The sequence below is a fragment of the Ranitomeya imitator genome, chromosome 6 (assembly GCF_032444005.1).
Source record: "Ranitomeya imitator isolate aRanImi1 chromosome 6, aRanImi1.pri, whole genome shotgun sequence".
Classification (NCBI taxonomy): Eukaryota; Metazoa; Chordata; class Amphibia; order Anura; family Dendrobatidae; genus Ranitomeya; species Ranitomeya imitator.
This window is the reverse complement of record NC_091287.1, coordinates 570,634,857-570,657,389: the sequence shown is the minus strand read 5'-3', so window position 1 is coordinate 570,657,389 and position 22,533 is coordinate 570,634,857. Positions and strand designations below refer to the sequence as shown.

General features: G+C 40.7%; 1 protein-coding gene across 3 annotated transcripts in view; it reads right to left on the bottom strand.

Moving 5' to 3' along the window:
* Positions 1 to 22,533, bottom strand: part of PARP10 (poly(ADP-ribose) polymerase family member 10) — a 110,430-nt gene that overhangs the window by 18,205 nt on the left and 69,692 nt on the right. The gene's annotated exons all lie outside the window — the stretch shown is intronic.

Sequence of the window (22,533 nt, the reverse complement as noted above, 5' to 3'; positions counted from 1 at the left end):
ATACGGCTCGATGTCAAGAATTGATGTTGCCTTGGGTAACGATAGGATGAACGAACTGTTAAACGGGGTGGAATATAATCCCAGGATTTTATCAGACCATAGCCCAGTTCGGGTCTCTCTAAAGTTGTCAGGTCAGGTTGGTTTGAGGAGGGCGGGTTGGAAAATTCACCCAGTCTGGCTACAAATTTTGGACATGGCAAAGGTGGAAGTAGAGATAGAGGAATTTTTCAAAATTAATGAAGGGAGCGCGGAATGCCATGTAGTGTGGGACACCATGAAAGCTTATTTAAGGGGAATTTTGTTTAGGGATATCTCAAGACATAAGACAAGGACCAAAGAGCGGGATCAGGGCGTTTTAGAGGAGTTGAAAGCAGCAGAGGCGGCATTGGGGGAACATCGTACCGGGGAATCTCAGAGTCGTATGAGGGCAGCTCAGCGGGAGGTCGATCAGTTATTTTTGAAAAAGGCGGAGAGGTTGAGGGCCTTCCAGAGAGAAACTTTCTACTCGGAGGGGGAGAAAGTGGGGCACTTGCTCTCGGTAGTGGCATCCGCGCAAAGAGACTCTTCACATGTTTACTCTATTAAGACGGAGGAGGGAACGTTGGTTACTCAGGGGGAGCAGATCCTGGAAGTGTTCAGGAAATTTTATGGAAAATTATATACGTCCAGTGTGGAGAAGGGATCCGAGGATATGGAGAGGTACTTGGAAGAAATTGATATGCCCCGGTTGAGTAGAGAGGAGTGTGAATTATTGGAGGAACCGATTGGGGAGGAGGAATTGGGGGTGGCTTTGGCAGGTGTTGCGGGGGGTAAGGCCCCGGGAGCGGACGGCATTCCAGCTGAGGTTTATAAGACCTTGAAAGAAACTCTGTTGGCCAGGCTGGTGGGGGTGTACAATAGCTCGCTGGAAAGAGGGGAGTTGCCTTTGTCGATGAGAGAGGCTATAGTGGTGGTTATCCCTAAGGCTGATAAAGATCCACTGATGCCAGAATCCTATAGACCAATTTCACTATTGACTGCCGATATTAAGATTTTGGCAAAAGCCTTGGCAAATAGGTTGAGTAGGGTGATAGACAAATTGGTGCACCCTGACCAGTCAGGCTTCATGCCTAACAAGTCAACGGCAATCAACCTGAGAAGGTTGTTCTTAAATTTACAAATCCCTTCAGATAATGCTGGCAAACGGGTTGTGGCATCTTTGGACGCCCACAAAGCCTTTGACTGTGTGGAGTTATCTGTGGACAGTGTTGGAACGTTTGGGGTTTGGACCTAGGTTCATCTCATGGGTGCGGCTGCTGTATTCTTCCCCGGTGGCAAAGGTAAGGGTGAATGGCGTCCTCTCTGAGACTTTCTCTTTGTCTAGGGGGACTAGACAGGGCTGTCCTTTGTCCCCACTGCTTTTTGCCCTGGCGGTGGAACCCCTTGCTGCAAAAATTAGAGGTTCCCGGGAGGTGAGGGGATTTATGTACGGGGATTCGGAAGAGAAGGTAGCGTTATACGCAGATGATATTTTGCTCTTCTTGGAGGATTCGGGGGAGTCCCTGACAGGGGCGGAGGCCATTATTGAAGAATTTGGGAGCTACTCTGGCCTGAGAATCAATTGGGAAAAGTCCAATATGATGTTAGTGGATGGGGATTATGAGAATAGTGCTATGAGGGAATCTCATGCAAAGTTGAGGTTGGTGGATAAATTTAAATATTTGGGGATTCAGATTGCGTTGCCTCTGACGAGTTTTGAGGAACTAAATTTGGCGCCACTATTGCGGAAGATACGTATTAAGGTTCAGGCGTGGAAAAAGTTACACTTATCGGTCATTGGTAGAATAAATCTAATAAAGATGATTGTGATGCCGCAACTTCTCTACGTGCTGCACAACTCCCCTATATGGATATCGCAGAATAGATTTCGGAGGATTAGATCTCTATTTGGCGAGCTGATTTGGGGAGGGAAAAGTCCTAGATTTAAACAGGAAATCCTACAAAGACCAAAGACGGAGGGGGGAGTGGCACTGCCCAACCCATGGTTATATTTTTTGGCTTCACAATGTCAGCATTTTAGGGGATGGGGTGTGGAATCGGGTTGGGAGCGGACACCCTGCAGTCTGAGGAAACTGATTGGGTCAAGGGTACTAGTTGAGGGTTTGGAGGGTGGGCATTTCCGAGAGAAGGGGACTAAATTTTGCACTGTTAGGCTCATCCATAAGCTTTGGGACAAAGTTAAAGGAATTAGGGGCACTTACTAGGCACTTACTAGGTTTTCGCCCATATGGAATAATTGTCTCTTGCAGGAGTTTAGACAGATGGAGGGATTCCATGTTTGGAAGGGAGCGGGAATTTCTCGGATAAGCCAAGTTTTGCACCAAGGTAGAATTAAGAATTTTGAAACACTACAGGAGGAATTTCAGCTGCCAAGCTCTGAATTGTACCAATACAACCGCATCTCTCATGCATATCGGGCACAATGTAAGAAGGGGCCTATGGAGATCCAGGTGGATCTAATGCTAGATTTTATCCTCATAGGGGAAGGCACGAAGGGGGTGATCTCAGGAATATATGAATTTCTTCTATTTTCCTTTTTAGAGGGGCACCCTATCAGAGCTAGAGCAAAGTGGGAGGCAGACCTGGGGGTGATTGACGGCGATCAGTGGGACTCAATATTGGAATACGTGCCCAGGATCTCGATGAGTGAGCCTGGGAGGCTGTCACAGCTGTTGGTCATTCATAGGGCTTATAGAACTCCGGACATGTTGTATAAAGCTGGTCTAAGACCTAACTCCGAATGCCCTAGGTGCTCGCAGTCCGAGGCGGGTATCCTCCATATGATGTGGCAGTGCCCCAGGTTATCCTCGTTTTGGATCGTGGTGCTAAATAAAGTGGGACTAACATACAAATGTTCGATACCACGGGATCCTTTGGTATGCATATTGGGTTACGTAGAGGAGATTGTAACTGATAACTCGTACAAAACAGTCATTGCAAGATTGCTGTTTATTGCTCGAAAGTTGATCGCTAAGTTTTGGATAAGGGTAGAGCCACCAACGAGAAGAGATTTCATGACACAAGTGGACTATATCGTGGCATTGGAGAAGAGCATTTATTCTAAAAGAAACAAGATGGACCTTTTCAACAAGTTGTGGAATCCTTGGCTCAAGTCGGCGTGATCTGGAGATTGTTTTCTAGTTTTTTGGGTACTCTGCCCCCGTGGGAGCAGTATTGACATGACACCTTCTTGTTCTTGGTTAAGGATAGACGTTTGGGAGGATCGGAGTGGTTCTTCTTGGGTCTCCGGGGATGGGGGGGAGGGGAGGGGAGGGAAGCTGGTTTGGGATTAAAAAGTTTATTGAAAATGCAGAACATATGTATGTACTGTTTACAGTAATGTAATCTACTTATATTTTTCTTACTGTTTAATAAAAATATTTGATAAAAAAAAAATATATAGGGGGGGTTAGGGGGGCAAGTTGGGAGGGGGCAGGGGGGGTGGGAGGGTTGGGGCAGCTCATACTTGGGAAATTGGATACTTTAAGAAATGATGAGCCACATGATGGGAGATTGTATTAAAATATTGAGATGGAATGTGAGAGGTCTGGCGGATAAAACACGGCGAGCGGCAAGTCTGCAGTATGTCCGAGAACAGAAGGTCTCAATGATATTTCTGCTGGAGACACATTTAGTGCGGGAGAGGGTGAACGTATTGAATAGGCGCTGGATACAGAGGGCGTATCATTCTACTTTCTCGACGTACTCTAGGGGTGTGTCTGTGTTATAACCTGCGGGGGTGCAGTATGAGGAGGTAGCGGTAAAAGAGGATGTGGATGGTCAGTATGTGGTGGTGAAATGTAAAATGAATGGAGTATTGATGTGTATAGCGGCAATGTATATTCCGCCCCCATACTCAAGTAAGAAGATAAGAGGTGCTGGAGAGGGTAGAGCGTTGGGGACCGTTACCATCTCTAATTATTGGCGACCTTAATAATATATGTGATGACTTTTGAGACAAAAACAAAAATCCCCAGAATAGAACAGGGGGACATATCACTACGTTTGGGACCTATGTCCGGGAAGTAGGTATGATTGATTTATGGAGAGTTAGACATATTGGGGAAAGGACGTACTCATGCTACTCACCAGCTCATGGTACTTTGTCTAGGATTGACTTGGCGCTGGGTAACTGTTTACTGGACACGATGGTAGGGGAGGTGAGATAGTAGTGTATAAGCGGGTGGTTTCGTCAAACTCAATCTGACAGGTGCCCCGCCCCTATCAAAGTGTATCAAAGTGTGTAACCCCTCCCCTCCCCTTGTTTGACGGCTGGTATCCAGCTGTCCCTCCTTGTTTGATTTCCCCTTTTGATATAGTTTAATATAGTTTAATTTGTTGTAGTTTTGATATTATTCCCGTATTTTGTGGAATAACACATGTTTATAATTATAGCCTAGTCGTGTATTTATTTTACACGTGGTTTATAACACCTTTCTCATTTGTTTTATAATAGATTTTATACGTAGCCCCGAGTTTGATTCTGTAAGCTTTTGTTTTATTCACAGTGTATCCATATAGTGAATAGGGCTGATGTTTCTGTATGCAATCCTACATCCTGTTATGTGAAAAGTATTCTCAAACACTAACTAAATGGTGAACATTACCTAAATTAGGTTAACTGTGGGTCAGAGGTTTATAGCACCTAGGTCAAGCAATTGTTGTTGTATTTGCGTACCCCATAAATGTTTATTCTCACAAACAGAAAAGTTATTGTGTCCTGAAGATGGCATCTGAGGTTATTTGTTTTTTGTATTAGCTTTCTCAGAAAACAGCTGTGTTATCTGAGGGTCAGATATTTTTGTACAAACTCATGCTGTTTGGTGATCTTTGTGAAGCAGAACTTTGTTTTATAACACATTTGTACTTGTATTGTACCTGGATTGATATTTGCTTTCTCTTTTTTGTGTCCTGAAGATGGCATCTGCAAAGTTATTTGTTATCTACTGAGGCCATTGCAAGTTGTGTTTATTCACATTGTAGCAGGTTTTATCCTTGTGGCTGCCTTATATACACAGAAGAGATATGCACCAATGTCACAACACAAGTTATAATATGACCCAATGTTACAACACAAGTAAGAAGCGGCGTGTTTTATACGAATAAAAACCAAAGACACGATATTGTAAAAAAAAAAATTTAAAAGATTTATTTCTCACAATAAAACAGCATCTCAAAGACATTTCATTACTATAAAAATTCATACAGAATATAAAAAGTAAAAACATTAAAATAGTACAATGAACATTCATCATTACACTTCTTACAAAATAATTAATATAGAGTTACAAGGCGAGTACAGCATTTTAGCCAGTACATTCTTTACATCGTGAGCCACATGGTTTGCAGCATCGGTAGAGACCTTTTTTAGGTAGCAGAGTTCCACGTGTGGTACCTAATGACGGGGAATGTAAAGATTGAATTGTACGGGGAACCGCCGCTAACTTCAGCGGTGTAGATACAGAGCGTGTCTCACTGTTGGTAATTTTTAATTCATCTAAAAGCTTCCTAGTAGCGGTGTTACCCACAACTGTAGACGGCATATTTAGTTCGGCCATAGCTTGCATAAATGAATCCCAACCCGGTGGTAAATTTCTACTGTTCAGAGCATGGCTCTGCGTTGTACTACGTACCAAATCCAGTAAGTTAGACCCTGGTATTACGGATCCTTTGAAAATAAATTCAGCATTATTATTCCATGCTGTGACATTTTTATTCTGCAGCAGCCTGTTTAGTAAAAATTCAGCATTCTTTTTATATCTCTGGTTTATATGGCTGACAATTTCAGCGATCTCATGATTTTATCAGAGTCGGTATGATTTTTATCAGAGTCGGTATTTGGCAATTGATATATATATATATATATATAATATGACCCAATGTTACAACACAAGCAAGTAAGAAGCGGTATGTTTTATACGAATAAAAAAACCAAAGACACGATATTGTAAAAATAGAAAAAGATTTATTTCTCACAATAAAACAACAGCTCAAATTTTAACATGAAATAGACATTTAGGACTTATTTATGTTATTATCTTTATGCACTTTGGATGTGCTGCCTATAATTTGACTCTATCCTTGTTTTGTTGAAAATAACTGGACATACATAAGAAACCGGGCAATATATCTTTATAGAAATAACACTTCTGCACTCTTTGTGCATTTCTATCACTTTTATTCATGCATTTATAACACACCATGTTTGATATTGGTAATTTGATTCTGGGAACACATTTTAAGTTACATCTGCACATGTATTACTGTTTTTTTAGGCCATATAAATAGAAAATTATGTAGAAACCCAAAGTTTTGATAAGTGTATGAAAATACACCAATATTAACTATTTGTGCTATTTTAGGCGTAAATTTGTCCTATATGTATAGCAGTCAGGAGTTGGGGCGATGAAATATGTGTTACAAGCGTAGTGAATTGCAGATATATTCTACAGTGTATGGCATTTTGAGAAATGTGGGGCATAACAATTACCCATCACGGCCACATTTCTATGCAGTGTATTTTAGAACCAGTGTTTCTGGCTGCAGACTGTAATGTGTAAGGTTTCTCATTTTTATATATTGTATTTTATAACACACCATGCCGTTTATATAATAATCACAGTTGTGTCTCTACAGGACAACGTGGCTTACAAAGACATTTCATTAATATAAGTGTGAAACTGACAGACAAGCACAGCGGTGTCTCTACAGGACATGCCGGGCACTAGACAGCCAGAGATTCTGTGGGGGAGATATACTAACAGAGGTTCTGCTGACCCAATAAACCGGTGTAGAACGTACACAGAGAGCAACTTACAATATTTACTAAGGTAGCGGAAATGAGTTTACTGCAGTTATCAGAGCATTGTATTTTATTTGGCAGCCACAAGTCACACAGGTCATGATGATAGTGTATCTGCAGCATGTTATTTGGAAATAAAGAAGCCTTTTTTGTATTCGCCCGCATTTTATATAAAATCTGCATAAAAAAATCTTCTTGGCTACACCAAAACACGTAAGAAACAAATGTATAACTTTTAGATCTACCGCATCCGCAGATATTATTCCAGCGTTCTTTAATTCTACATTATTTTAACACATATTAATTTCACAACTTTTATATGATATTTATAACACTCATTTTATATGAGTTTTCTAACACATTCTCACGGGAATATTATATATATATATTTTGTGTTTTGCGCAATTATTTGACACTGTAATTCGCATTTTATATAAAATATGCATAAAAAATCTTCACATTCTCACGGGAATATTATATATATATTTTGTGCTCTGCATCATTATTTGACACTGTAATTCGCGTTTTATATAAAATCTGCATAAAAAATCTTCTTGGCTGCACCAAAACACGTAAGAAACAAATGTATAACTTTTAGCGCTGTCGCATCCGCAGATATTATTCCAGCGTTCTTTAATTCTACATTATTTTATCACATATTAATTTCACAACTTTTATATGATATTTATAGCACATTCTCATTTATAAGGGATTTATAACACAATATTGTAAAATCATTTATTGGTTCGCGGCCTTACTAATATCCTTTGAAAATAAATTCAGCATTATTATTCCATGCTGTAACATTTCTATTCTGCAGCCGCCTGTTTAGTAAAAATTCAGCATTCTTTTTATGTCTTTGGTTTATATTATATTAGCTTTTTGATAATCCCGGGAGTGCCATCTATCTAGCCCTAGTATTTTTGTTATCTCAAAAGGGTGTGACACAGTCCCATATATTATTCCAGCATTCTTTAATTCTACATTATTTTAGCACATATTAATTTCACAACTTTTATATGATATTTATAACACTCATTTTATATGAGTTTTCTAACACATTCTCACGGGGATATTATATATATATATATATATATATATTTTGTGTTATGCACCATTATTTGACACTGTAATTCGCATTTTATATGCCGCTGCTTTTTCTTGTTTTTGTGTAAAAATCTCTGGCAGACAGGCACAGCTGTATCTCTACAAGACATGCGGGACACACCAGAGACATTGGAAATTGGGGTTTATAATGTCGAATTCAGAAAATAACCATTTTATATTGAATGACTAATGATTTCTATAGGCCTACTTTACTATGAAATTATGCATAAAAAATCTTCTTGGTTAACCCAAAACCGTAAGAAACAAACGCATAACTTTTAGCTCGAACACATCAGCATATATTATTACAGTTTTTTGCTGAATTAAAAGTTATACAGTTATTTCATATTTTTGGGGCTTACTGACAGGAGAAATTATTGATAGAAACACAGAGTTTTGATACGTGTATGAAAATACACCAATATTAACTATTTGTGCTATTTTAGGCACAAATTTGGTCTATATGCATAACAGGCAGGAGTTGGGGCGAAGAAATATGTGTTACATGCGTAGTGAATTGCAGATATATTCTGAAGTGTACGGCATTTTGAGAAACGTGTAGCATAACCAATTAGCTATCACGGCCACTAGATGGCAGAATATCATATTAATTATACATTGGGGTTTACTTTTGGAAGCTTATAAAGGCGGTGTGTATGTGCACAGGATGACTTATTTTGTTTTTATAATCACTAGTATTCATATTAAATGCCTCTTTAGCTTTATGAGTAAGAGACATCCTACAAATAGAATCCTTTTCCCTAGTAGTTTTATATTCTATGTCTGATATATTTCTACACAAAGCTACAAAACTATTTTGTAGTTTATAATGTATCACAGTAGTTTCATGTGAAGTTACATCTTAGGTTCTGTTCAGACTATTGTAATACCTGTAGCTTAAAATAGAGCCAAATAGCTACTTTCAAACACGGACATGCACCATTGATTTTCGTCACAAATGGATCCAATATATCTCGTGTCACGGTTTATTTTTACCGCGTTGCGGTTTAAAGTTATAAGCATTTAAATAATAATTTTCTCATTAGATATGTGACTCGCGATATTTATTTGCTTAGGCTAGATCATTTTCAGTTTAACAATACATTTTATTACAAAAATGACCTTATCTGAGGCCCTAGAAACAACCTAGCAGCATTAGTAAGCCCCTTTCTTTTTACATTATCAAGAATCCTTGGGTTAAGATAACGTAAGTTTATATGCATAAAGCATTTAATATAGCGCACCAAACATGATATGGTTTTTGATTTCTATGAACTGTCGCGGTCTAAAATGTAATCGCACTATACACTATGTGTGTTGTGTGTGATGCATGTGTTGTATGTGTTCCGTGTGTTGTGTGTGTGTGTGTATGTTTGTCGTGTGTGTTGTATGTGTTGTGTGTGTTTTGTATGTTATGTGTGTTTGTTGTGTGTGTGTGTGTTCTGTATGTTGTGTATGTATGTTTGTTGTATGTGTTGTGTGTGTGTGTTTTGTATGTTATGTGTGCTTGTGGTGTGTGGGTTCTGTGTTGTGTGTGTGTGTGTGTGTGTGTTCTGTATGTTGTGTATGTATGTTTGTTGTATGTGTTGTGTGTTTTCTGTATGTTATGTTGTGTTTTGTATGTTATGTGTGTTTGTGGTGTGTGTGTGTGTGTTCTGTATGTTGTGTATGTATGTTTGTTGTATGTGTTGTGTGTGTGTGTTTTGTATGTTATGTGTGTTTGTGGTGTGTGGGTTCTGTGTTGTGTGTGTGTGTGTGTTCTGTATGTTGTGTATGTATGTTTGTTGTATGTGTTGTGTGTGTTTTGTATGTTATGTGTGTTTGTTGTGTGTTTGTTGTGTGTGTGTGTGTTCTGTATGTTGTGTATGTATGTTTGTTGTATGTGTTGTGTGTGTTTTGTATGTTATGTGTGTTTGTTGTGTGTTTGTTGTGTGTGTGTGTGTTCTGTATGTTGTGTATGTATGTTTGTTGTATGTGTTGTGTGTTTTCTGTATGTTATGTGTGTTTGTTGTGTGTGTGTGTTTGCATGCAGCCATCTCCTTTCTGTAATTCTCCTCTCTCTTTACAGCGCCATAAATCTATAATGGACAATTCATTTACCCATATTTATATAGAAAAGGTAAAAATCACAACTGAGGAAGAAACCAGTAGTACATGAACAAAAGTAACACCCGGAAAATAAAATACTGTAAACAATAGTAAAACATTATATTCAATAATATTCATATTTTTAACCTTATATGATTTGTTTGCGACAGTTCATAGAAATCAAAAACCATATCATGTTTGGTGCGCTATATTAAATGCTTTATGCATATAAACTTACGTTATCTTAACCCAAGGATTCTTGATAATGTAAAAAGAAAGGGGCTTACTAATGCTGCTAGGTTGTTTCTAGGGCCTCAGATAAGGTCATTTTTGTGATAAAATGTATTGTTAAACTGAAAATGATCTAGCCTAAGCAAATAAATATCGCGAGTCACATATCTAATGAGAAAATTATTATTTAAATGATTATAACTTTAAACCGCAACGCGGTAAAAATAAACCGTGACACGAGATATATTGGATCCATTTGTGACGAAAATCAATGGTGCATGTCCGGGTTTGAAAGTAGCTATTTGGCTCTATTTTAAGCTACAGATATTACAATAGTCTGAACAGAACCTAAGATGTAACTTCACATGAAACTACTGTGATACATTATAAACTACAAAATAGTTTTGTAGCTTTGTGTAGAAATATATCAGACATAGAATATAAAACTACTAGGGAAAAGGATTCTATTTGTAGGATGTCTCTTACTCATAAAGCTAAAGAGGCATTTAATATGGATATTAGTGACTATAAAAACAAAATAAGTCATCCTGTGCACATACACACCGCCTTTATAAGCTTCCAAAAGTAAACCCCAATGTATAATTAATATGATATTCTGCCATCTAGTGGCCGTGATGGGTAATTGGTTATGCTACACGTTTCTCAAAATGCCGTACACTTCAGAATATATCTGCAACTCATCACGCATGTAACACATATTTCTTCGCCCCAACTCCTGCCTGTTATACATATAGACCAAATTTGTGCCTAAAATAGCACAAATAGTTAATATTGGTGTATTTTCATACACGTATCAAAATTCTGTGTTTCTATCAATAATTTCTCCTGTCAGTAAGCCCCAAAAATATGAAATAACTGTATAATTTTTAATTCAGCAAAAAACTGTAATAATATATGCTGATGTGTTCGAGCTAAAAGTTATGCGTTTGTTTCTTACGGTTTTGGGTTAACCAAGAAGATTTTTTATGCATAATTTCATAGTAAAGTAGGCCTATAGAAATCATTAGTCATTCAATATAAAATGGTTATTTTCTGAATTCGACATTATAAACCCCAATTTCCAATGTCTCTGGTGTGTCCCGCATGTCTTGTAGAGATACAGCTGTGCCTGTCTGCCAGAGATTTTTACACAAAAACAAGAAAAAGCAGCGGCATATAAAATGCGAATTACAGTGTCAAATAATGGTGCACAACACAAAATATATATATATATAATATCCCCGTGAGAATGTGTTAGAAAACTCATATAAAATGAGTGTTATAAATATCATATAAAAGTTGTGAAATTAATATGTGCTAAAATAATGTAGAATTAAAGAATGCTGGAATAATATATGGGACTGTGTCACACCCTTTTGAGATAACAAAAATACTAGGGCTAGATAGATGGCACTCCCGGGATTATCAAAAAGCTAATATAATATAAACCAAAGACATAAAAAGAATGCTGAATTTTTACTAAACAGGAGGCTGCAGAATAGAAATGTTACAGCATGGAATAATAATGCTGAATTTATTTTCAAAGGATATTAGTAAGGCCGCAAACCAATAAATGATTTTACAATATTGTGTTATAAATCCCTTATAAATGAGAATGTGCTATAAATATCATATAAAAGTTGTGAAATTAATATGTGATAAAATAATATAGAATTAAAGAACGCTGGAATAATATCTGCGGATGCGGCAGCGCTAAAAGTTATACATTTGTTTCTTACGTGTTTTGGTGCAGCCAAGAAGATTTTTTATGCAGATTTTATATAAAACGCGAATTACAGTGTCAAATAATGATGCAGAGCACAAAATATATATATAATATTCCCGTGAGAATGTGAAGATTTTTTATGCATATTTTATATAAAATGCGAATTACAGTGTCAAATAATTGCGCAAAACACAAAATATATATATATAATATTCCCGTGAGAATGTGTTAGAAAACTCATATAAAATGAGTGTTATAAATATCATATAAAAGTTGTGAAATTAATATGTGTTAAAATAATGTAGAATTAAAGAACGCTGGAATAATATCTGCGGATGCGGTAGATCTAAAAGTTATACATTTGTTTCTTACGTGTTTTGGTGTAGCCAAGAAGATTTTTTTATGCAGATTTTATATAAAATGCGGGCGAATACAAAAAAGGCTTCTTTATTCCCAAATAACATGCTGCAAATACACTATCATCATGACCTGTGTGACTTGTGGCTGCCAAATAAAATACAATGCTCTGATAACTGCAGTAAACTCATTTCCGCTACCTTAGTAAATATTGTAAGTTGCTCTCTGTGTACGTTCTACACCGGTTTATTGGGTCAGCAGAACCTCTGTTAGTATATCTCCCCCACAGAATCTCTGGCTGTCTAGTGCCCGGCATGTCCTGTAGAGACACCGCTGTGCTTGTCTGTCAGTTTCACACTTATATTAATGAAATGTCTTTGTAAGCCACGTTGTCCTGTAGAGACACAACTGTGATTATTATATAAACGGCATGGTGTGTTATAAAATACAATATATAATAATGAGAAACCTTACACATTACAGTCTGCAGCCAGAAACACTGGTTCTAAAATACACTGCATAGAAATGTGGCCGTGATGGGTAATTGTTATGCCCCACATTTCTCAAAATGCCATACACTGTAGAATATATCTGCAATTCACTACGCTTGTAACACATATTTCACCGCCCCAACTCCTGACTGCTATACATATAGGACAAATTTACGCCTAAAATAGCACAAATAGTTAATATTGGTGTATTTTCATACACTTATCAAAACTTTGGGTTTCTACATAATTTTCTATTTATATGGCCTAAAAAAACAGTAATACATGTGCAGATGTAACTTAAAATGTGTTCCCAGAATCAAATTACCAATATCAAACATGGTGTGTTATAAATGCATGAATAAAAGTGATAGAAATGCACAAAGAGTGCAGAAGTGTTATTTCTATAAAGATATATTGCCCGGTTTCTTATGTATGTCCAGTTATTTTCAACAAAACAAGGATAGAGTCAAATTATAGGCAGCACATCCAAAGTGCATAAAGATAATAACATAAATAAGTCCTAAATGTCTATTTCATGTTAAAATTTGAGCTGTTGTTTTATTGTGAGAAATAAATCTTTTTCTATTTTTACAATATCGTGTCTTTGGTTTTTTTATTCGTATAAAACATACCGCTTCTTACTTGCTTGTGTTGTAACATTGGGTCATATTATATATATATATATCAATTGCCAAATACCGACTCTGATAAAATCATGAGATCGCTGAAATTGTCAGCCATATAAACCAGAGATATAAAAAGAATGCTGAATTTTTACTAAACAGGCTGCTGCAGAATAAAAATGTCACAGCATGGAATAATAATGCTGAATTTATTTTCAAAGGATCCGTAATACCAGGGTCTAACTTACTGGATTTGGTACGTAGTACAACGCAGAGCCATGCTCTGAACAGTAGAAATTTACCACCGGGTTGGGATTCATTTATGCAAGCTATGGCCGAACTAAATATGCCGTCTACAGTTGTGGGTAACACCGCTACTAGGAAGCTTTTAGATGAATTAAAAATTACCAACAGTGAGACACGCTCTGTATCTACACCGCTGAAGTTAGCGGCGGCTCCCCGTACAATTCAATCTTTACATTCCCCGTCATTAGGTACCACACGTGGAACTCTGCTACCTAATAAAGGTCTCTACCGATGCTGCAAACCATGTGGCTCACGATGTAAAGAATGTACTGGCTAAAATGCTGTACTCGCCTTGTAACTCTATATTAATTATTTTGTAAGAAGTGTAATGATGAATGTTCATTGTACTATTTTAATGTTTTTACTTTTTATATTCTGTATGAATTTTTATAGTAATGAAATGTCTTTGAGATGCTGTTTTATTGTGAGAAATAAATCTTTTAAATTTTTTTTTTTACAATATCGTGTCTTTGGTTTTTATTCGTATAAAACACGCCGCTTCTTACTTGTGTTGTAACATTGGGTCATATTATAACTTGTGTTGTGACATTGGTGCATATCTCTTCTGTGTATATAAGGCAGCCACAAGGATAAAACCTGCTACAATGTGAATAAACACAACTTGCAATGGCCTCAGTAGATAACAAATAACTTTGCAGATGCCATCTTCAGGACACAAAAAAGAGAAAGCAAATATCAATCCAGGTACAATACAAGTACAAATGTGTTATAAAACAAAGTTCTGCTTCACAAAGATCACCAAACAGCATGAGTTTGTACAAAAATATCTGACCCTCAGATAACACAGCTGTTTTCTGAGAAAGCTAATACAAAAAACAAATAACCTCAGATGCCATCTTCAGGACACAATAACTTTTCTGTTTGTGAGAATAAACATTTATGGGGTACGCAAATACAACAACAATTGCTTGACCTAGGTGCTATAAACCTCTGACCCACAGTTAACCTAATTTAGGTAATGTTCACCATTTAGTTAGTGTTTGAGAATACTTTTCACATAACAGGATGTAGGATTGCATACAGAAACATCAGCCCTATTCACTATATGGATACACTGTGAATAAAACAAAAGCTTACAGAATCAAACTCGGGGCTACGTATAAAATCTATTATAAAACAAATGAGAAAGGTGTTATAAACCACGTGTAAAATAAATACACGACTAGGCTATAATTATAAACATGTGTTATTCCCAGGGCCGTATTTAGAGTTTATGCTGCCCTAGGCACTTTTCGTGCTGCCTCCCCCATTGGTATGACTAATGCAGATACTGCCGACAGTGACTTAGGCTTCTTTGACATCAGCAATTTTTGCCATTTGCGGCAGATCCAGCAGTTTTTCTGCATCTGCCACGTAACGGATCACTTACAGCAACACTGTGTTCGGCCTCATTCGTTCAATATGGGGCTTGCAGACATGTGTGGCACTTGCCACGATCCGGTTAGCAGTGTTTTTGTCTCACCACAAGTGCAAAACTGCAAGTGCCGCACATGTCCGCAAGTAGCCATCACTACCTGTCCCTGCACCTTGCTAGCTCATCTCCAACATCCCACTCTGACCTAAAACTACACTATAAAGCTTTAGAAAAACAATTTATTAACTGCCGGCCGGCGCTCACCAGTCAGTGCACTGCGGGAAGCTGAAGGCGAGGGACCTGACCAGACACCGGGAATGTAAGTATGTAGTGTTTGTTTTTTTTTTTACATTTACAACGGTAACCAGGGTAAACATCGGGTTACTAAGCGCGGCCCTGCGCTTAGTAACCCAATATTTACCCTGGTTACCAGTGAAGACATCGCTGAATCGGCGTCACACACGCCGATTCAGCGATGTCAGCGGTAGATCAGCGCCGAAATAAAGTTCTGAACTTTCCCCAGCGACCAACGATCTCCCAGCAGGGGCCTGATCGTTGGTCGCTGTCACACATAATGATTTCGTTAACGATATCGTTGCTATGTCACAAAAAGCAACGATATAGTTAACGATAGCGTTATGTGTGACGGTACCTTAAGCAGCTTAAATGCAGCTTTAAATTTGCATTAACAAAAATGCAACATGTGAACATAGACTAACAGTTCCATACATGTCGTCGTCATCACTATGTACAGCGCTGCCTAAAATAAAATAGTGGACAAGCTGCTAAATATCACAAATGTCACAATAACAATCAATCATAAATGCTGACAACCCCATATGTAGGCGCAGACCGTATGCCAGGGTAGTGTCATTATGGATAGCAGAGCTCATATTGGACCTGTCTATGACCTTCTATGGACCACCTAGTATTTTCCCCCATAGTGACCCTTAGGCTAAGTGCACACGCTGCAGATTCCATTGCGGAATTTTCCACAGCGGATTTGCAAAATCCGCAGTGAAAAACCGCTGCGGTTTTTACTGTGGATTTACCGCAGTTTCTTTTGTGGTTTCCTCTGCGGGTTTTGCCCTGCAGATTTCTATTGGAGCAAGGGCAAACCCGCAGCGGAATCCGCAGAAAGAATTGACATGCTGCGGAAAATAAACCGCTGCGTTTACGCGCGTTTTTTCCGCAGCATGTGCACTGCAGATTTCATTTCCCATTGCTTTACATGGTACTGTAAATGCATGGGAAACTGCTGCGGATCCGCAGCTGCGGAAACGCAGCAAAATCCACAGCGTGTGCACATACCCTTAGGCTAGGTTCACATTGCGTTAATGGGTTAACGATAGCGGACTCCATTACATGGTGAAATTGTCGCAATTAACGCCATGCAACGGATCCATTAAGCGCACCCATTGACAGCAATGTGCTAACAGATCTCTAGTGCATCGCTAGCGCATGCCATTTTCGGCACGCGCTAGCGATGTCCCATTAGTTTCGGACGGACCTCGGACGCTGCTTGCAGCATCCGAGGTCCGTTCCTCGCTAGCGCAGATCGGGCATCTGCGCTAGCGGGATCGGCAAACGCGATCCCTTTTGAGACATTGCGTTAGCGCAGTCCGCAGCGCTATGTGCTAAACGGACTGCCCTAACGCAATGTGAACCTAGCCTTACATGACAGGCGGCTGCAGACCATCTGCTGACAGCACAGTGACATGATGAAGGTGCCAGGACTTGCAGGCATTGCTGGGACCATGGCATCCTCTGGAGGTGCACAGAGCAGTATCAGCCCCCATTCCTCCCCCCAAGACGTTTCACACATCATTACCTTTCTCTTCAACACAGACTCCTTTGATCAGTGCTCCCCGGCTATACCGCCCCCATCGCAGCCCCAAGCCCCTGCCGTGCACTTACACTATCCACGTCTCCGTAAAGAGAATGCTGGCAGCGTGTTGGGCAGAATCACTTAGCCTGGATTCCCGGAGAGACGCATGCAGGTGCCAAGGCTGTGCTGACGGATGTCCTGGCCTTCAGCACTTCACAGTACATTGCCGGGATCCAGGTGGAGGCTTCACCCTCTGTTTCAGCTGCTCTTCTCCCAGGATGGCACGCCCCACCACCAGCGCCCCCCACCGCCAGCCGCTCGCAGAGGTCCTGATGGTGATGGGCAGAGGGCTTCAGCCTTTCCGATCCCCGGCCAAGGCATCAGCAGTAATGCCGGGGTACAGCAGAGAGACGTGATCTAGGATGTGATCCTCAGCAGCCAGGACACTGAGGTGGGCGGGTGGACTGTCAGGGAGCAATTGAATTAGGCGCCTCAGCGAGGAGGGGGCGGGGCCTATGATGTGACGTGTTTCCGCTTCTGGCTCCCTGTGCAGTACATTTGACTGCGTGGGATCTGAGACCCGCTGCAGCCAGAAAACGTAGGTGGGTGGAGGGAGCAGGGAGGAGGAGGGCGGAGGGCGGAGGGCGGAGGGCGGAGTGAGGAGGGCGGAGGTGGGCGGGCATGCCCCGGACTATTGAAAAAAAAAAAAAAAAAAAGCAACAAAAAAACAAAACCCTTGTTCAGGTGCCGCCCCCCCGCATCCTGCCGCCCTAGGCACGTGCCCTCAAGTGCCTAGTGGTAAATACGGCCCTGGTTATTCCACAAAATACGGGAATAATATCAAAACTACAACAAATTAAACTATATTAAACTATATCAAAGGGGGAAATCAAACAAGGAGGGACAGCTGGATACCAGCCGTCAAACAAGGGGAGGGGAGGGGTTACACACTTTGATACACTTTGATAGGGGCGGGGCACCTGTCAGATTGAGTTTGACGAAACCACCCGCTTATACACTACTTGAGATATTTGCCTAGGGCTCTTTCAGACCATAGTCCAGTTGAGGTGGAATTTCGGCCGGTGGGGACACGGATCGGGAGCAGGAAGGAGTGGAAGATTCACCCTAATTGGCTACACAGTATGGACTTGGAAAAGATAAAGAAGGAGTTGGTGGAATTTTTTGAGATCAACGAGGGAAGTGTAGATGTTCTTACTGTGTGGGAAACCATGAAGGCGTACTTGAGGGGACTGCTGTTCAGGGATATTAGCAGGTGTAAGAGGAAATCGAGAGAGACAGAGAGGTTGGCGGTTGAAGGGCTGAGGATAGCCGAGGATGAGATGGTAATAGCGGGTACTCCGGAAGCTGGGAGGAGGCTAAAGGCAGCTCAGAGTCAGTTGGAGGAGGTATTGCTCGGTAAGGCTGAAAGGAAGAGGGAATTCATGAATCTGTTTTTTTTCCAGGAGGGCGAATCTGTGGGTCATTTGCTATCGATGGTGGCTTCTGCCCAGAGAAACACTTCCTTTGTTCATTCTTTGGTATCGGGGAGCGGTGTGGCTGTCTCTGAGACTTCAGAGATTTTGGACATTTTTGCGGATTTTTATGCGGACCTATATTCCTCTCAGGTAGATGGGTCGGTGGAGGACACGGTGTCGTTCCTTGAGGAATTGGAGCTCCCAAGGCTGAGTGACATAGATAGAGAAGATTTGGAAGCTCCCATCACGGAGGAGGAGTTGGGTTGGGCTCTGCAGTCTATGGCTAATGGGAAGGCACCTGGCGTAGATGGATTTCCTGCTGAAATTTATAAAAACTTTGGGGAAGTGCTGATCCCTAAATTAAGGGTACTTCTGGAGGAGGCTAGGAGTGGCGGTCGTCTACCGGCATCTATGCGGGAGGCCATAATAGTGGTGATTCCTAAGGAGGGGAAGGACCCGACACAGCCGGATTCATATCGGCCAATCTCCTTGCTTACTACAGACGTTAAACTTCTGGCTAAGGTGTTGGCGATGAGGTTGACAAGTGTTATTTCTGGCCTGGTGCACTCAGACCAGTCCGGCTTTATGCCTGATCGGTCCACTGCGATCAACTTACGAAGGCTGTATATGAATTTGCAACTCAGATCCGACAACTGTGGCCAGAGAGTTATTGCATCTTTAGACGCTCATAAGGCGTTCGATAGTGTGGAGTGGGGATATCTCTGGCAGGTGCTCCGGAGTATGGGGTTTGGACCGCAGTTCATATCCTGGATTCGACTGATGTACTCGATGCCGATGGCTAGGGTTAGGGTAAATGGGGAGTTATCACGGACCATACAACTGGCTAGAGGGACGAGACAGGGGTGTCCGCTCTCTCCTCTTTTGTTTGCTCTGGCGGTGGAACCACTGGCTGCTGAGCTTCGACGGTCTGATGAGGTGACTGGGTTTAAATATGGGATGATTGAAGAAAGGGTGGCGTTGTATGCGGATGACATTCTGCTATTTCTGGCTGACCCGGGTACGTCCTTGGAGGGAACCATTGGGATTATTGAGCGTTTCGGATCGGTGTCGGGACTTAGGATAAACTGGAGTAAGTCTGTCTTGTTTAAGGTGGATGATGATGGTGGGGAGCCACTGGAGGATGGGCGACTGGAGGTGACTAGCCAATTTAAGTACCTTGGAATATGGGTATCTATGCCGGTCACTGAGTATATACATAGAAATCTGACTCCAATCTTAGGTGTTCTTAAAGCGAAAGCGGATGCTTGGCTTAAACTGCATTTATCTGTGGCAGGTAGGGTGAATCTTATTAAAATGATTTTGATGCCAAAAATACTGTATATTCTTCATAATGCGCCAGTTTGGATACCACGTGGGAGATTTAGACAGATTAACTCTCTGTTCAGGAATTTGATATGGGGGAGACAGCATCCGCGTATCAAACTGGAGACACTTCAGCGACCCAAGGAAGATGGGGGATTGGCATTGCCTAACCCTGAATTGTATTTTCTTGCAGCCCAGAGTCAGCATCTAAAAGGCTGGGCGCATGAGGGGTCATCTGGGGCGGTACAGCGGCTGATGGAAGTGGTGACAAAAAGAAGGCCAGTGGTACAATGTTTGGAGGATGGATCCCTGGGGGCTCTGGGGAAATTGTACCCGACTGTGTTGTTGATACGCAGGCTGTGGGGTAGGCTGAGACATATACGGGGGGTCACGGATTTGACTAGATTCTCACCACTATGGCATAACAGCAACTTACAGGAGTTTGAGGCACTGGGGGTACTGACAGAATGGCTGGGCAAAGGGATTCAATACGTGTATCAAATAATTGAGCGAGGTGAATTGAAATCATTTTCCCAATTACAGGCGGAATTTGGTCTTGGGACTGTGGGGGAATTTCAGTATTTGCGGATGAGGCATGCTTTTGGAGCTCAGAGTAGAAACGGAGGTATTGGAATTCAGAGGGATATAGTACTGGAGTATGTGTGTAATGAAGGGACTACTGGGGGAGTCATATCTACTTTGTATAAAGATCTGTTGCACACTTTCCTATTGGGGTTTCCAATAATGGCGAGAGCTAAGTGGGAGAGGGATCTGGGTCTGATGGATAACGAGACTTGGGAGTCGGTGCTAGAATGGGTCCCACGATTGTCACTGAGCGAACCGTATAGACTGTCACAGCTCTATGTGATACACAGGGTTTATAAGTCACCGATGGTGCTATATAAGGCTGGTGTGTGATGATTCTGAATGCCCGAGGTGTAAATCTACAGATGCTGATATACTCCATATGATGTGGACGTGTCCGAGACTGGCTGCCTTCTGGGTGGTAGTTTTGAGTCGTATGGAAGGTGCGTATGGATGCACGGTACCAAGGGATCCAGTTGTGTGCTTGTTGGGGTGTGTGGATGAGATTGGAGTGGATAACAACCTAAAGATAGCTATTGCCAGATTGTTATACATGGCTAGGAAGGTGATAGCTCGAAATTGGATTAGGGAAGAACCGCCGTCAAGAGGAGAGTTCCTCCAGTATGTGAAGCAGGGCCGACACTGGAAAAAGGGATTTATAAAAAAAGAGGGAAAATCGAAATGTTCAATAAAATGTGGTCTCCGTGGATTGCTATGGGATAGGGGTATTATAGAGGGAGAGTTAATTAAGGTTCCTAATTAATGGTAATGTTAAATGTGGCTTATATTATTGGCCGAGGGATTAGATAGTATATTGGTCTAATGATGGAAGTGCTAAGCAAGGTGAGCTGCTTTGTTGGGTGGGGTTGGGGGGTGGTGGGATTGAAGGGGAATGTTTGAAGGGGGAGAAAAAAGCTTTGTATTGAAAATGAGAATGTAACATGTCATTTATCTTGTTATTCTTAATAAAAATTTATTTGAATTAAAAAAAAAAAAAAAAAAATTATTTTCCATCGTTCAGGGGATACCACCAGAGCTGGCCTACTACTACTCCCATCATTGGTTTCTGTAGGACCAAATCCGTCATGCAGCCCCTCTCCCTCTCTGCAAATTTCCACCCCTCTCCCTTCAGGCAAATGGTCAGTGTGGAAAGAAAGTTTAATGGCCTGCTAGGACCAGCAGAGCAGAATGTGTTTTCCCTACAAGAATCCCTTTGTCTTCTAGGTATAATGCTCAAAGTCAAGTTCAATAACACACATTAAATCCCAGAAACATGAAAATTAGATTTCCTGGATCTGGGCACTTGGGGTTACGCATGGCAGCGTTTTGCGGCTTCTAGAAACCTGGGAAATTAATTTCTGCCCACCAGCAAATCTCAGACATACCGTGTTTAAGACTCTAAAGAACGGTAAAATTGCAGGGGAGAAAATAATGCCAATATCATTGGACTATGAGTTCCAGGCCAAGAATGTGAAGAAAAGGAGTTATCCATAACTTTCCCCTCTATATGTACCACCCAGAAAACAGCCCATAAGTGAGGTCAGCAAAGTGGGAGTTCCTAATTTTATGGTCGAAGCATACAGCAGGAACCTCTATCTTTGGCATTTATTCAGAGCCAGGAGAGACAGCTGAAACACCATGCTGTGGTACTGGATCATTTCTTTGGGATCTCTCCTCCCCTTTATCAACATGTCATATGTGTGACTGAGATTTAGTAAGTTTCGTATTTTCATCCCTTTTATTTCCTAACTGTTTGTACATACTTGTATATTGTATCTTTTGTAATATCATTTGTATCTTTTGAAAACACTGCTGATTTTTTTCTGGAGTAAACCTATAAATTTGCTAGCTTCGTTCTTCTAACTCAATAAGCGATCTGCCACATACTCCACGCAAATTCACACTGTTCGATCCACCTATAAGAGGTTGGTGGTGGCAGCATAGTTTTCATATTTATGTGGTGTTTGTGACTTGCTGGTGACTGGATCGGGGTATATGTGTGTTCCTATCAGGAACTGGTGGTATATATACATCCCGTCAACTCACATGCCGCAATATTCGACATAAATTAGAGCAGCTGCGCCTTTTTTCTTATTCTCTGTCAATGCCCTTATTGGCCAGCAGGGTAGGGGGGCGCTAGAGAGCTGCAAGTTCATGACTAAAAGTGACTCTTTTCG